General features: G+C 41.9%; 1 long non-coding RNA gene across 1 annotated transcript in view; it reads right to left on the reverse strand.

The window, feature by feature from the left end:
* Positions 1-771: 771 nt before the first annotated feature.
* LOC143820143 (uncharacterized) overlaps positions 772-14,881 on the reverse strand; it is a 36,594-nt gene continuing 22,484 nt past the window's right edge. The window contains exon 3 of the long non-coding RNA XR_013225255.1: positions 772-1,478. This is a non-coding gene — a long non-coding RNA (uncharacterized LOC143820143). The remainder of the gene's footprint in view (positions 1,479-14,881) is intronic.

The raw sequence follows: 14,881 nt of genomic DNA on the forward strand, positions 1-14,881 counted from the left end.
GAGTACACTTAAAAAGCATCCATAGAGCAAAATAATTTATTTTTTCCCTTTTTGTTTTAAGACTACAAGTGTATGTCTGCACTTGGGTTCTATCATCGTACCTCTTTTTAAAATTTCTGATACAAGAGTCCATTTGTCTGCACATATGGAAACAAGTTCTCCCATGTGGTGATATTCCCCTTGCTGTCCCCAATGAAACCTGACAACCATATAGGTCATTTGGGAGGACTGCACTGCATAGGGTTTGAGTCATTAAAGATTGTAAAGTATCAAAACAGAGAAACAAACAAACAAACAAACACAAACATACATACGTACGTACATACATACATACATACATACATACATACATACATACATACATACATATATATATATATATATATATATATAATATATATATATATATATATATCAATACACACATTACAAATGATATATATTTATTTTTATTATGCTTAGATTCCAACAGTGAAACATATGAAATAAGGAGCTGAAGTACTGCTATTTCTGCCTCCAGTTCTCGCCCTCACACCAACCTCCCTCTCCCTTCTCCTGGGGACAGTTTTTTTTTGAGGGGGGGGGAGGCTCTTTCCTGACTCTCCTCTGATTTTCAAAAGGATTGGTCCAAGGCAGGGGTAGTCAAACTGTGGCCCTCCAGATGTCCATGGACTACAATTCCCATGAGCCCCTGCCAGCATTTGCTGGCAGGGGCTCGTGGGAATTGTAGTCCATGGACATCTGGAGGGCCACAGTTTGACTACCCCTGGTCCAAGGGGTCAGCTTCTAGGGGCTCCTGAAGTGGATGCCCCCATCTCTCCATAGGATAGAATGCATGGTCCCTATGGACCAATACTTTTGAAATTCGGAGGGGAGACAGGAAAGAGTGTTCCAGAGCTACGCGGAAATTTTGGAGACTGTACCACAAACCCCCGCTTCTCCAGGCCCCTGGAAATGCAAAAAAAAAAAACCCTGAAATTATCAGAAGGGGATTGGCTGCCTGGCTTGATTGACAAGCAGAAGAGAGTCGCCTGTTAAGCGCGTTGCTTTCTTCCACCATTTCAAGCAGGCATGCGAAGTGTAAGAAGCATGAAAATGTGGCAGACTGTAGCGAGACAGCAAGAAGGTGAAGAATGGCCGGAGATATGATAATCTTTAGCGCTACGCCACTCAGCTGGTGTAACGCTATTTTTAGCGATGTGCAGCAATGCCCTCAGTCATTATACAGCAAATTTAGGCATTGTCGCCACTTGACCCATTTGTTTACTGGATGCGTTTCATTCTTTCAGAGCTTCGGTTTTAGAGCAAGTATTTTTCTAGGTGAAGTACTTGGTGATAGCAATGACTGGAATTTACATCCTTCTTTAATTCTGCTTGGATGGTGTCTTGCCTGAGGCAGGTTATGTGGTTGAATCTGCCAGTTGCTTCATTGACTGCACCCAGGCACTATCAGTCTGCGGCAGATGATTCATGTGTTTCTGGAAATATAAGAATTGGGAAAATGTAAACCCTTTCACCCTTTGTACTTCACGTCACAACCTCTCATCAAGATAAATATTTAAGTTGTCAGCAGTCCAGCCAAAAGCTCCAGACAGCTAAAAACATTGATTTTGGTCTCCAAAAACCCAATAAAACTATCTACTGCTAATTTCAGGCAAGATGTATACACAAATATGTTTTCAGTTTCCTGTGGGAGTTTTTTAAAGTACGGATCCAGATTTTTTGTTTTTCTTCCTAATGTTGCCATGCCCTTTATAGGTATGATCTCAGACAGTTGACATTACAGCAACAGCCTCTCTTTGGGGGTTCTCAGGGCACGCCTTTTTCAGCTTTGCAAGGCATGTAGTTGTGTGGGCTCATTCACTAACTATTGTGAAATAAAGTCTGATGACTGCCCTTGAAAAATTTGCAGATGCAGAAAACAAATTCAGGAAGAAAATGTATATAAGCTTTTAAAAATCTGACATTTGCAATGTTGTACTGTTGGTTTCCATTGTTATTAGATGACTATGCAAATTCTATGTAGACTTAAACCTTTAGAGTCCCTATTTATTTGTACATTTAATTCATTTGGACCTTAGTTTTCTCTGCAGTGAGGGCCCAAAGTGGCTTACAACATTCTCCCTTGCTCCATTTTATCCTCACAACAACTCTTAGGCCAGGGGTAGTCAAACTGGGGCCCTCCAGATGTCCATGGGCTCATGGGAATTGTGGTCCATGGACATCTGGAGGGCCCCAGTTTGACTACCCTTGTCTTAGGCTGATTGAGTGTAACAGGCCCACGGTCACACAGCAAGCTTCCATGGGAGAGTAGGGATTTGAACCTGGTTTTCTTCAGGTGTCCGTGACCATGTAGCCATGGAATTTAGATCCTGCTCATGGCACTCCCAAGTGTGGAAAGTCTTTCTTGAAGGGGCCTCCTACTCCCCCTCCACTTCTCCCTGCTGAGAGGAAGTGGGCCTCTTCTTCCTCCTGCCGACTGTCCCTCTTTCCTCCAGCAGCAGCAACATGGCCGGGTGTACTCTTTGCAAGTGCCTGGGGGGTTATGCCTCTCTAGGAGTGACAACTGCTTTCTGCCACTGGGCCTGAAGGGGCCCCAGAGGAGTGTACTCAAAGTGAGAGCAGCATCAGGGAGATGGGATGTGGAAGGGGAGAATGCTTTCCACCCACCTTCTGAATCACTGGTGCTAGTCCTCCTCTCCAAAGAGTATTAGCAAATGCTGGTGACTCGGCACTGTACTAACAACTCTTTTGCATCTGAGGACTGGAAGGATGTTTCCCCTCCATCCTCTAAATCACTGCTGTCAGAGTCGTCCTCTCCAAAGAGGGTTAGCAACTGCTGATGTCTCTGGGCAGTGCTAACAACTCTTTCACCTCTGTGGAGAGCCCCAGGAACAGATCAAAGGAAGGGAGCTCCAAGACCACTGCTGATGCCCTGCTAGGGAAAGCATGTAGAGGAGCATCCAAGGGAGGGCACCAGTGAGTTTGACACCCATAGTTTGCACAGGTTCTGATCTATATGCTCCTGAACCTGAACCTGTCAGTTTCCCAGAAAGAATTTTCTGGAAGCACCTTCTTTGGGGGGGGGGGGGAGGCGGTAATTCATACTTCCTAAATCCAATCCTCAGCCAAAGATACTCTGTGACTTTGGTGTGTCTACTCATTGAGGGGCTGTTCTGCTGCATCATGAACCTCTAACCCCTAAAAGTTTGTGATGGTTCGCGGCACACCACAAACCACAAACAGAACCAGGCTTGTGCTCATCCCTAATCTCAAAGCAGAGAGCACCGCACTTCAAAGCTCTTCTATCTTCAGAACAACAGTAAATTTATTTGTTCAAGGCAAACTTCAGTGACATTAGAAATCTGTGGTTTCATTAACATGATGTATTAACATGTTGCACTAAGCAGTACAAAAATTACATAATAGGAGCCTACTTACAGTAAGTCGCACACGGCATCATAGCAAGGGTATGCAGTCACTTGGCACAAGGCTAGCTTGGAAAGAATTATGGAATGCTTTCCCCTAGAGAGGTCTACCGTGCACAGTCTTCCCAAGTCATTGAAGAGTATTTGAGAATATAGTAGTTTACCAGGTTTGACTCTCTAAAACATTGCATGGGATGTAAACGTTTTGTCCCGATTATTGTGGAACCATGCTGCACTACAGGAGCCTTGCTCCAAATGAAGAGAGCCAGTTTGGTGTAGTGGTTAGTGGTTAGGAGTGTGGACTTCTAATCTGGCAAGTGTGGACTTCTAATCTGGTTCAATTCTGCACTCCCCCACATGCAGCCAGCTGGGTGACCTTGGGCTCACCACGGCACTGATAAAGCTGTTCTGTTGTGGGGAGAGGAAAGACTGTAAGATGCTTTGAGACTCCTTCAGGGAAAGCAGCATATAAGAACCAACTCTTCTTCTTCCATCCTTGGAAGGCTCCTTCTCCCACCATGAGGTTCCTCCATTAGCAAAATGGAAGGCTGGGATCCAAACTCATCATCTAAGAATAAAGAAACCATGTACTCATAACACTTATGCTTTCCAGCACTGAAGCTACCAAGGACAGGGAAAAATCAGAAATGTGTAATTAATGTTATGGTGTTGCATTCACACATAATTTTCCATGGGTCCTACAATTCACTGGCATATTTTATTAAACCATTCAAAATATTTTTTTTGTATCTGACACTGATCCTTGTGCCTGCTTAAAAGATAGAAAGCCATTTGCATTGCCTATAAATGTAAGGAAATTTAGAAAGAATTTGTAGAGTTAAAAGGTACTTTTGATGTTAGTTCATTCTTTTCTGTCACAAGAACATTCGATACAGCAATGGAAAGTAAGGAGAAAACATTAAGGCTGAAGAGATTTCCATGGCTATCATGTTCATTTAACCTCTTCTGATCATCAAACATTAAGGGCTAGTAGACAGTTCAAATTTTCATTGCATCGCCATGGATTCTGTGATGCTTTCATTTGTTTCAATGGGAATTACACACAAGCATTGGGAAGAGGCCTTTTAATCACATCCCTTCCTTCACCTGGCATTCACATGTCACAGTAACTTTGAGGCTAGACTATTGTAATGCACTCTACATGGGTCTGTCTGGAAAGGCATAAACTCTGGTACAAAATGCTGCTTCTCATTAATTATCAGGAGCTATACAGAACATGAGCATTACACTTATTGGTTAACAAATACTTTATGGGTTCAATTCAAAGCACTGGTTACTACCTACGAAGCCTTTCATGGTTTAGGCCACAGATTTATAGAGCTGCCTCTAGAGTTGCCAACTCCAGGTTGGGAAATTCATGGAGGCTTGTGGTGAAGCCTAGAAAGAGTGGGGTTTGGGGAGAGGAGGGAACTTGGCAGAGTATAATGCCATAGAGTCTGGCCTCCAGAGCCACCATTTTCTCCAGGGGAGCTCATCTCTGTAGTTGTACCTGCAGAAGATCTCCAGGCTCACCTGGAGGTTGGCAAACTCAATTCCATCTTTCAATGCACTCCACCAAGACAGCTTCCCTTACATGAGTAAAATTTTATGGAAGTGCGACCCTGTAAACAACAACTGTCCGTACCTAAACATTTGGTTATGGCTCCCCCCTAGTGGAAAGGCCTGCCTAATGATAAGGTCTGGACAACTCGGTACCTCAGTTTTTTAACTGAATGTGTAATTGTTCAAGAAGGCATTTTTATAAAAAGAATAGTCTTAACTGTCAATTCTCTTAAATTGTTAATTGCCAGTGAAAAATTGTAGGCAGTCCCACACACTCATGCACTTTCCCACATATAATGATGTTTACTGGATATATATTATCTTTATTTTATTGTTCATTAATTGGGTAATCCACTTTATTGCACAGTTTATTGTATGCATTGTACTAATCTTTAGTGCACTATTTTATAATTGTGTAATATGGGCCTCAATGGGAAATGCAGAGAATTTTTAAAAAACAGGTAAATATCGGGATATAGATATGTGCCATTCCAGGCCACAGACCTCGCTAGTGTCTCAGTACCATGAAAAAATCACCAACACGGCCAAATCTTTAAAGCCTTTTGTCTTTTCTCACGATCCCTCAAACAATGTATATTATTGTTTTCCGAGCATATACATGAGTAGTGTTACTCAAGACAGAAACAGGAAGAAAAGAAAATTCAGCAAACTATTTGGTAGTAGATCTAGCTTAAAGTTCTGAGTCAGGGATAGCTTGGATAATCTCTGGTCTGTAAAATGAGAATAATCATGGAGACTTGTGTCACCAACTTTTACACTGTGGACACAAATATATATTGTACAATGAGAAGAATCATGATAGTTTGTGATGCATTTTGTTATCCCAAAACTGTTGCACATGTGACAGTTTCTCTATCAGCTTTTCAGATTGAAATCTCAAACATCCAAGTTGTTAGAGAAGCAATTACGGATGCACATGTAAAACAGCCAATTTAGATTAAATTGCCTGATCACTTTTAAATTTCCCTGATATTATTGCAACTACATTGGCTTAAATCCTAATGCTTTGGTTTATTTGAATTATAGAGCACTTGTGTGATTTTTTTGAAGGACATTTGATGCAATGGTCCCTTTGTGTCGCTTAGCTGGAATTTCTGAACAACTATTCACATGACCATCTTTTAACAGCGTGGTTGTGTGATGAAGTCATCATGAGCTCATTGTGGGGAGGAACGACGGTTTTTACAAATACTTCTTTGTGGCTCATCATATCCTGACTGGATTGATTTTTTTTTCAAGACCTTTTTATAGGCCAAAAGAAGTCACAATCTTCACGTTTTCAGGAATGGGATATAATTTCTACAGGACATTTTCCATTCTGACTTCAAGCGAGTTCTCACGTGGACATTCATGATTCAATGAGTACAGGGCAAGTAAGGATTTGTGCATGAGAAGATGCACTCACTGACAGAACTTTCCTATCAGCTCTTGCATCAGCCCCTTTTCAACAGAGGCACCTTATATATTTAACAGACAGTTTCTACAGAATGAGTTGTTCTACGACAGTGAAGAACCTCATTCATGATTAAAGGTAAAGGTAAAGGTATCCCCTGTGCAAAGCACCGAGTCATGTCTGACCCTTGGGGTGACGCCCTCTAGCGTTTTCATGGCAGACTCAATACGGGGTGGTTTGCCAGTGCCTTCCCCAGTCATCACTGTTTACCCCCCAGCAAGCTGGGTACTCATTTTACCGACCTCGGAAGGATGGAAGGCTGAGTCAACCTTGAGCCGGCTGCTGGGATCGAACTCCCAGCCTCATGGGCAAAGCTTTCAGACGGCTGCCTTACCACTCTGCGCCACAAGAGGCTCTTCATTCATGATTATCATCGACCAAAAGAGCCACATGACTATGGTATGTCGTTTCCCCTCCCAAACACACACATACAATAATGTCACTATTAATAGTAAATATATAACTAAAATCTTTTAGATTACCCAGGCAGCTCTGAACACTTAAAGTGTTTTCCCCCACCTCTGTTGAACTTTAGCCAGCCTTTGTATATCTGGAATGAATGGAAGGGCATGCCCCTTTGTCTGCTTGCTCTGTTCTCAGTACAGCAGCTCAGGCAAGAGAATGACATTGCCAAGGTGCCCAGAACAGGTTATTCATGGAACAAGGCAAGCAAACCTGACACTGTTTCACTGTAGCCAGTTTCCTGTTCTCCTGGGTGCTGCCATGGCCGTGCTTGTACTCTCTTCTCTGCAGCTAGCTTGCTCCTCTCTTGGCAGCCATGTGGGTGTTAGTATGATATTGCAGAAGCTGGAGAAAAGGATGGTGATTAACTATGTTAATCACAGCTTTTGCCATGTATTTTCATCCCTGCCTGAGCCTGCCATTTGTTTGTGTCCTCCTGTCAATGCCTTTTGATCTGTTGTAGGCGTCAAGTGTAGCTAGTTTTTGGGCCTCCTGTTTTCCAGTCTTCCAGACTTTGATGCTGTGGGAATATGTTATCTCTCCCTTGCCTTTAGGGGTACCTGCTAGGAGACAACTTTGGGCTTTGGGTAAAGAGGGACAGCACCTGGAATTTCACTCCCAAACTAGCATTGGGGGGGGCAGGTCGCAGGGGGTATGAAGCCCAGGGGCATAAGTTTTAGCAAGAAAATAGAGATGTGAGCACTGTTGTTCTTTCAATAAAAGATTTTCATCAAGCGATGTCTGTTTATTGATGACAATTGACTGAACTCTCACAGATGGATCATTGCTGAAGAGGATGGGCCCTTTACCATCATCCTTGGCACAAGCTCTGCTGCTCAGGGAGACTTACAGCTTGCTCAGCTTCCATTTCCTCCAGTTTCAAGATGGGAGCCACCTGCCAACCAGAAGCCACACCATGCATTGACCTTGCCCACTGTCCTGAACTGTGGGGTGGGTACCACATTGGGGAACAGTGGTCAGAAGAGACACAAGTGGCAGGTCAAAGAGCTATGAATTTCTGAAAAGTCTAGTGGTGAGGATTTCACTATGTAGAAAGAAGCTCCAAAGTACAAGAATGTTTCTAGACCATTAGTTTAAACACTACACAATGAGCGTATGTGTTCTGGGGCTATTTGATTCTGTCTAGGTCCTGAAAGCAATTTAGAAATGACACACACAAGCAACCACCCAGAACGATCCCTCAGTGTACATGTTCTGTGTAAACGAGCTAAGCTTTCCAAAACTTGAGGAAGGAATAGTCGACCAGTCCTTTATAATGACAGATCTTAATGTTTTTTCCCTCGGATCCAATGATTCAACTCTTGCTAAAGATTTTTTTAAAAATCCTGACCACCAAAGATGAAGGTTTTACTGCTCCAGTGTGTACAATGGATATTTTCCAACAGCTGTAATGTAAGACCCAAACGTTAAATTTTGTAGCTTTATAATGGTTTGAATTTTAATGAAAAGGATTAATTTTTTCAGTATAGCGGTTTATATTTTGAAGACTGAACCCCTGATAGATAACATTTTTATTGCACTTGTTCAATCCCTTGGTAAAGTGTGGAGGAAAAAAATAATGCCTGGATGGAGTTTAAAACAGTTCTACCACTTAAGAAAATATAGTGGCAATTTTTTAGTATGAGTCGAGGGCTTAATTAGTGTAGTATTCATTAGGAAATGAAGCTTGAGAGTACAGTAAAAGCTTTGTTGTCAGGTGAGGTAACAATATATTTTCCCATTTCAGGGAAACTGACGGAAGAAGGAGGTGCTCTGAGGAAACAGTTGAGGAACAGTTTCCCATACAAGCACTACAGACTAGGATTAGGTGCTTCAGCACCCAAAATGGACGTTCCACCTCAGCGCTGGCTGCGGCGGGACGACCACTTTGGGCGCCGAAGCACCCAACCCTACTACAGACCTCCTTGGAAACACTTTACAATTTTGTAAAAATTGTGAGGTCCTGCTCAACTTGGACAATTAACAAGTTGAGCTAAGGCCCTTGCAGTTGCAGTTTCACCTTCCTTTAATGTTATTGTTGTTATTGTTATTATGTAAATGTTGTTATTGTTGTTGTTGCCACCTTACTGTTACTTGAATGATGTTACCTGTACTGTTTTGTTGTTTCCTGTAAACCGCCCTGAGCCTTTGGGGAGGGCGGTATAGAAATACAATAAATAAATAAATAAATAAATAAAACTACCATTTTTGTAAAACTGGCTCCACACACTGACCCATGCCTTAGGGGCTGGCTTCACTCACTAAGCTGCCATCTTTTTTTTTTTTTGACTGGTTGCAGCCACCAAGCCCCCCTTTTTGTGACTCGTAGTTCCCAAGGTTTTTGTAACGGATGAAGTTGATCCCAGAAACATAATCTGCCCTCCCCTTTTGCTCACCTTTGCTTTAATGAATTCATTCTAATTCTAGATCCAGCTTCCAATAATATGTTACGCAAGTCAAGTAAAAGATATGAAAGAGATGGTAAAGTTAGCTAGGCACTTTGCGGGCCTGGGGCATTTTAATCTAACTTATATTTCATAAAGAAAACAACCTTGTGAAAAACAAGTGGGTTTTTTTAATCAAGATGAGTGTATGCAATTAAGAGCATATTTTTTCTTGAGAATCAATCATCAACGGGACTGTTTAATACACTCTTTTCTTCATGATGCATTGCTTCTGTAAAAGGCCTTCATTCCACATCCGTCTTTAAGTCTGGGCCCTTAGATTTCCAATGTAATTTAGCTATGAATCAAACCATGTTCTGTCAACAAAAAGCAGGCATGGAGTTCGCCAGTTTTGTGGTGTGCCAGGCACAGGAGCTGCACATCTCAAGGATTTCCTTTCTCTCCAGCCATTCATATGCCATCTGAATCTTATTAAACGTCTTTTGGTCAACCTAGAGTAAAAGTTGGCTGATAGATGCAGAGGATCTCAGTGCTAATAAAATAGACTTTAATGAGGCACAGATGAAAATAAGAATGATTTCATTGAGACCTGAACGACATTTTGGCAAGGTCCTTTATTATCAACACAGATTAACAAAATAAATAACATTTGAGCTAAGACACGGTTATCTGCACAGTATCTCCATGTTCCCGGCTGCATATTGACTGTCTGACTTGTGCCAGGGTACTCAGAACCCAAAGCCTGAATGTTCAGTCTCCTGTATCATGCAATAACTTTTAAGCCAAGAGTAACATCCTGGCTCAGTTCCCCATGCAAAACACAGTAGGAGGTCAGCAGTGAAGCCGGATGATGAATCTGGCTTTTTGGTATAATGTCACACTAGCAAAAATTTATTATATGGTGGGTTTATTAAACAGCAAGTGTATCGCAGGCGAGTTAAATGCATCATCCCATTTAACCCGCAACATTTCAGAGTTGTCTGCAGACATGAAAGCACTCCTTTTCTCAGTCGTCGCACATTTAACTGCATTCTGTTACAAAGCTGCATTTAAACTGTGAAACCTAAATCTGTTTTTTGTAGGAAATTGCCAGAACTACAGTAAAATGAAAAGAATGGTTGTCAAACCTTGAAGTGCATTCATAAAGCAATTTTAAAGTTATAGGTCAATAAAATATTGCCCTCATTTGAGAATGTATTTTTCCAGGCCAGTTTACTACCCTAGCATAATTTTTTTTTAAGGTCTGGTTCCTATGCTTACCATAGCAGCAGTACCTCCACTTTGAATGCTCCATAAAACAATGTGAGATATATGTGTGTCTACATGGATTCACTCCCAATTCATGTGATGCTCCTACCCACGGAAAAGGTGAAGAAGTAGTTTGCCTTGAATTGGGCCTACACATATTCAGTAGTTTTTACATTCACATGACTTCAGTGACTTCCTTCTGCGAAGCAAGGAAGGAAGGGAACCTTGTTCCATTTAAAGAAATCAGAGTCCAGTAGCACCTTTAAGACCAACAAAGTTTTATTCCAGGCGTGAGCTTTCGAGTGCAAGCACTCTCTTCCTCAGCCTAAACTTAGTCTGAAGAAGAGTGCTTGCACTCAAAAGCTCATGCCTTGAATAAATCTTTGTTGGTCTTAAAGGTGCTACTGGACTCTGATTTTATTGTGCTACTTCAGACCAACACGGCTATCCATTTGAATCTATCCATTTAAATAAGTTTCCTTGATGTAAAGATGACTTCTCCTTTAAAAGAGGGGAAAGTAGCAGGGTCCAACCATTTATGTGCATGATGGGAGACCATTGAGAGTATACAAAATGAGAGTGGCAGAGAATGGACAAGCCAGTACTGGGCCAAAGAAATACAATATAATATTTTAGTAGGATAAATGAATCTCATTCTGTTATTTCTGAGGTATATCGTATTGGCCACCTGACGTTGTTCCCATTGCCTAGGTGACTCTGAAAACTATCCACACAGGCAATCCCTCATTCTCCTTCTTTACCTCATCTGTTTTTCATGAACCGGCCCATGATGGTTGGACTTCCTGGAAAAAATTCTAATTCAGTAATCAATTTAGCATTAATGCTCAGGATGAACTGCTAATTATGTCAATGTTCTTTATGCCAGGGACAAGGAGAGCCACTTTTTCAGTCAGGTAGTTTGCTGTGGGCCAGGAGCTTGAGTCTTTTAATGAATTCTCATACAATAATCAGTATTTCCCACTGATTCCCATTCTTCCCCCTAGGATTGCTCCTCATTCCTATAAATTAATGTTAGCAAATCAACTAACTAGTGCTTATAAATAAGCTCTGTTTTATTTTGAAAGGTCTTAAGGTAAAGGTAAAGGTATCCCCTGTGCAAGTACTGGGTCATGTCTGACGCTTGGGGTGACGCCCTCTAGCGTTTTTATGGCAGACTCAAAACGGGGTGGTTTGCCAGTGCCTTCCCCAGTCATTACCGTTTACCCCCCAGCAGCAAGCTGGGTACTCATTTTACCAACCTCAGAAGGATGGAAGGTTGAGTCAACCTTGAGCCAGCTGCTGGGATCAAACTCCCAGCCTCATGGGCAGAGCTTTCAGATTGCATGTCTGCTGCCTTACCACTCTGCACCACAAGAGGCTCTGAAAGGTCTTACCATGGCCATTATTTTCCGGCATGTAGATTTTTGCATAGCACAGCCTTATGGGAGTCATTGCTTCTCCTCCTATGTCATTTAACTACCTAACCCATTTATCCATGACTCTAAGGGAAGAAGTGATTCTCCCCTGTTGCACTGGGGCAAAAGCGACTGCAAGGAAATGAAACTGCATCACCACCGTCTACTGTGCAATGGCAATATGTTTTTCTACCTGCGCATCACAAGACAACTGCTATGCCTCCTGAATCTCGTAGCTCTTTGCGGTAAATATGTGCTCTGATGCAGAACTCTAAAGCCACGTAATGGCGATGGCGTGTGAGCATTAATAATGGTGTTGGTTTAGCACAAATTGGTCCTAGCTGTATTCAAAGTATACGTATTGCTAAAATATTGTTCTGTCTTTTCTGTCTTTGCTTTCGCTACCGCTGACATTTATTTTCCTTTCCTTCTTTGCAGCAGTTCCTCCTACTCTAGCATCCTTGATCTTCCTGCCAAGCGAGGCAGCCGAGTCCAGCCCACCAGGTGGCTGCTGGCACCGTTCGGCTACGTTCTGTTCTACCACCTGCTGTTTTTGCCGAAGCTCGCGGCTGATGCATAAATCCTGTCCCCCGAGGGCATTGGCTTAGAAGCCCAGTGCTTCTGGAGATGTTGCAAGAGGCAGCCTCGGATTCTTTTGACCCCCTGATTTAAGGGCAAATACGTACCACTGGCAGCTATCATTTTCCTTTGTACTTAGTGGAACAGGATGGTGATGCAAGTCCCAGTCAAAATATTTCATGAAGATAACTGCACCATACATTGTTGACTACTGGAAAACCTGGCACTTAAATCAGTATGAAGAGCAAGTAAAAAGTGCCTTCTAACACAGATAGCCGCTTTAAGGTTATACTTCCAGTGGGCAATAAATGTCTCATTTCAGCCTACATGATAAACTCTTATAGTCCTTCACATAGTCATCTTTAAGAAATCTGGGCATAAGGAGTTTAAAGTTCAAGTGGCTCATAGTTTGGTATTTTTCTCTCTGGTTTCCCACACTGAGCACACTGTAGTTGGGATCCATGCTTCTGTAACCCTGGGCAAACCCATCTCTACAATATGCATAATTTTGGATGGCCGCTTCAGAGAGTTCATCTCATCATTAACACTGGTGTTAATTACGGATGCTGCAAGCTTGGCAGAAAGCCTGTTTGGCAGAAGAACATACTGTGTTTGACATCCGTAATCCCATGTGAACCAAAGCTTGGATCTCCTGCCTCACCATCATCCAATTTGAAAACTATTGTCCGCCATTCCTACCGTTCTTGAGTGGCAGCACACTTGAACACAGAAATGCGAGTACCAAGCCCTTTGAAGATAGGTTGAGGGACTTGGGAATGTTCAGCCTGGAGAAAAGGAGGTTGAGAGGGGACATGATAGCCCTCTTTAAGTATTTGAAAGGTTGTCACTTGGAGGAGGGCAGGATGCTGTTCCCATTGGCTGCAGAGGAGAGGACATGCAGTAATGGGTTTGAACTACAACGATATAGGCTAGATATCAGGGGGGGAAATTCACAGTCAGAGTAGATCAGCAGTGGAATAGGCTGCCTAAGGAGGTGGTGAGCTCCCCCTCACTGGCAGTCTTCAAGCAAAGGTTGGATACACACTTTTCTTGGATGCCTTAAGATGCTTTTGGCTGATCCTGCGTTGAGCAGGGCGTTGGACTAGATGGCCTGTATGGCCCCTTCCAACTCTATGATTCTATGAGTACATTATCAGAGAGCCCAGAAGAACAGAATGCTCATGCATGTGACTTTGGGAGAACCACCATCAATCGTGCATTTGATTGAGACATTCCTAAACTGATTTTAAAATTTGCTTTGTATTTGTATATATTTTATCTTGTGGGTTTTATTTAAATGGTAAGCTGTTCTGAGTTCCATTAAGAAGAAAGACAGCTAATAAATGTTTGAAGGAAAGATATAACATCTGAACTAAGAGGAGCATACCACAAAAACATATTGCTTTGAAATATTTTCTTATCTACAGACAGCTTTCTGTCCATCCCACAACGAAGGCGATTGTGAGGGCAGTTGCTGCCAAAGCAATTTTCTAAGATCAGCACAATCCATTAGATCTCCAACAGCCAATCAGAAGCCCATCTTGACCCACTCGCTTTTTAAAAAACATTTGACTGGTGGCAGGAATGGTATCATTGGGAGCCATGGTGCTCTTACGTGCCACATTTGGGGACCCCTTCTCTACACACTACAGCATGCTGGCTACATGATCATACTGCTAATATTCTTCTCTTTTTTATAGTTTTTTTTTAATTTTCAGAATAGTCATACATGTTTAAATTCCCATTTATATTGCATTCAATAAAATTCATCCCTTTCAGTCCAATGTTGTTCGAATGCCCTCTCCATTCAATTATTTTATCCAGCTAGGTACATGTCTAGTTAAAACTGCCCTAGTCAGTTCCTCTTTCAGTATTTTTGTCTGGATTCCCCTTCTTCTTTTCTCCTTGTTTCTTTAGAGAATGCTGACCGGGAACTCCTGATTCACATTGGTGCTCGTATTGTCATTGCAGATCTGACTGTACTAGACATTTACCACTTGTGCTGTACCCCAATGATTTAGAAGAGAAAGAAGGAGAGATGACTAGCCAGGTTTGATTCATATTAATTATTATTAATTGTTATAGCCTACCCTGTTTGTAGGATAGCCCATAATTAAAAGTTTAGACAGTGAATTACAACACCCTTGGGTGGAATACCAAATTATTTTTAATTATTAAATTATTTAAATTAATATTCTATTTTAGTTATTGTTACCACAATTTATGCATACATGATTAAGAGGACATAGAAAAAGTTTGTGTTATTAGAAGATTCACTTTAATATTCACACCTTCTTGCAGTTTATT

The sequence above is a fragment of the Paroedura picta genome, chromosome 11, assembly GCF_049243985.1.
Source record: "Paroedura picta isolate Pp20150507F chromosome 11, Ppicta_v3.0, whole genome shotgun sequence".
Taxonomy (NCBI): domain Eukaryota; kingdom Metazoa; phylum Chordata; class Lepidosauria; order Squamata; family Gekkonidae; genus Paroedura; species Paroedura picta.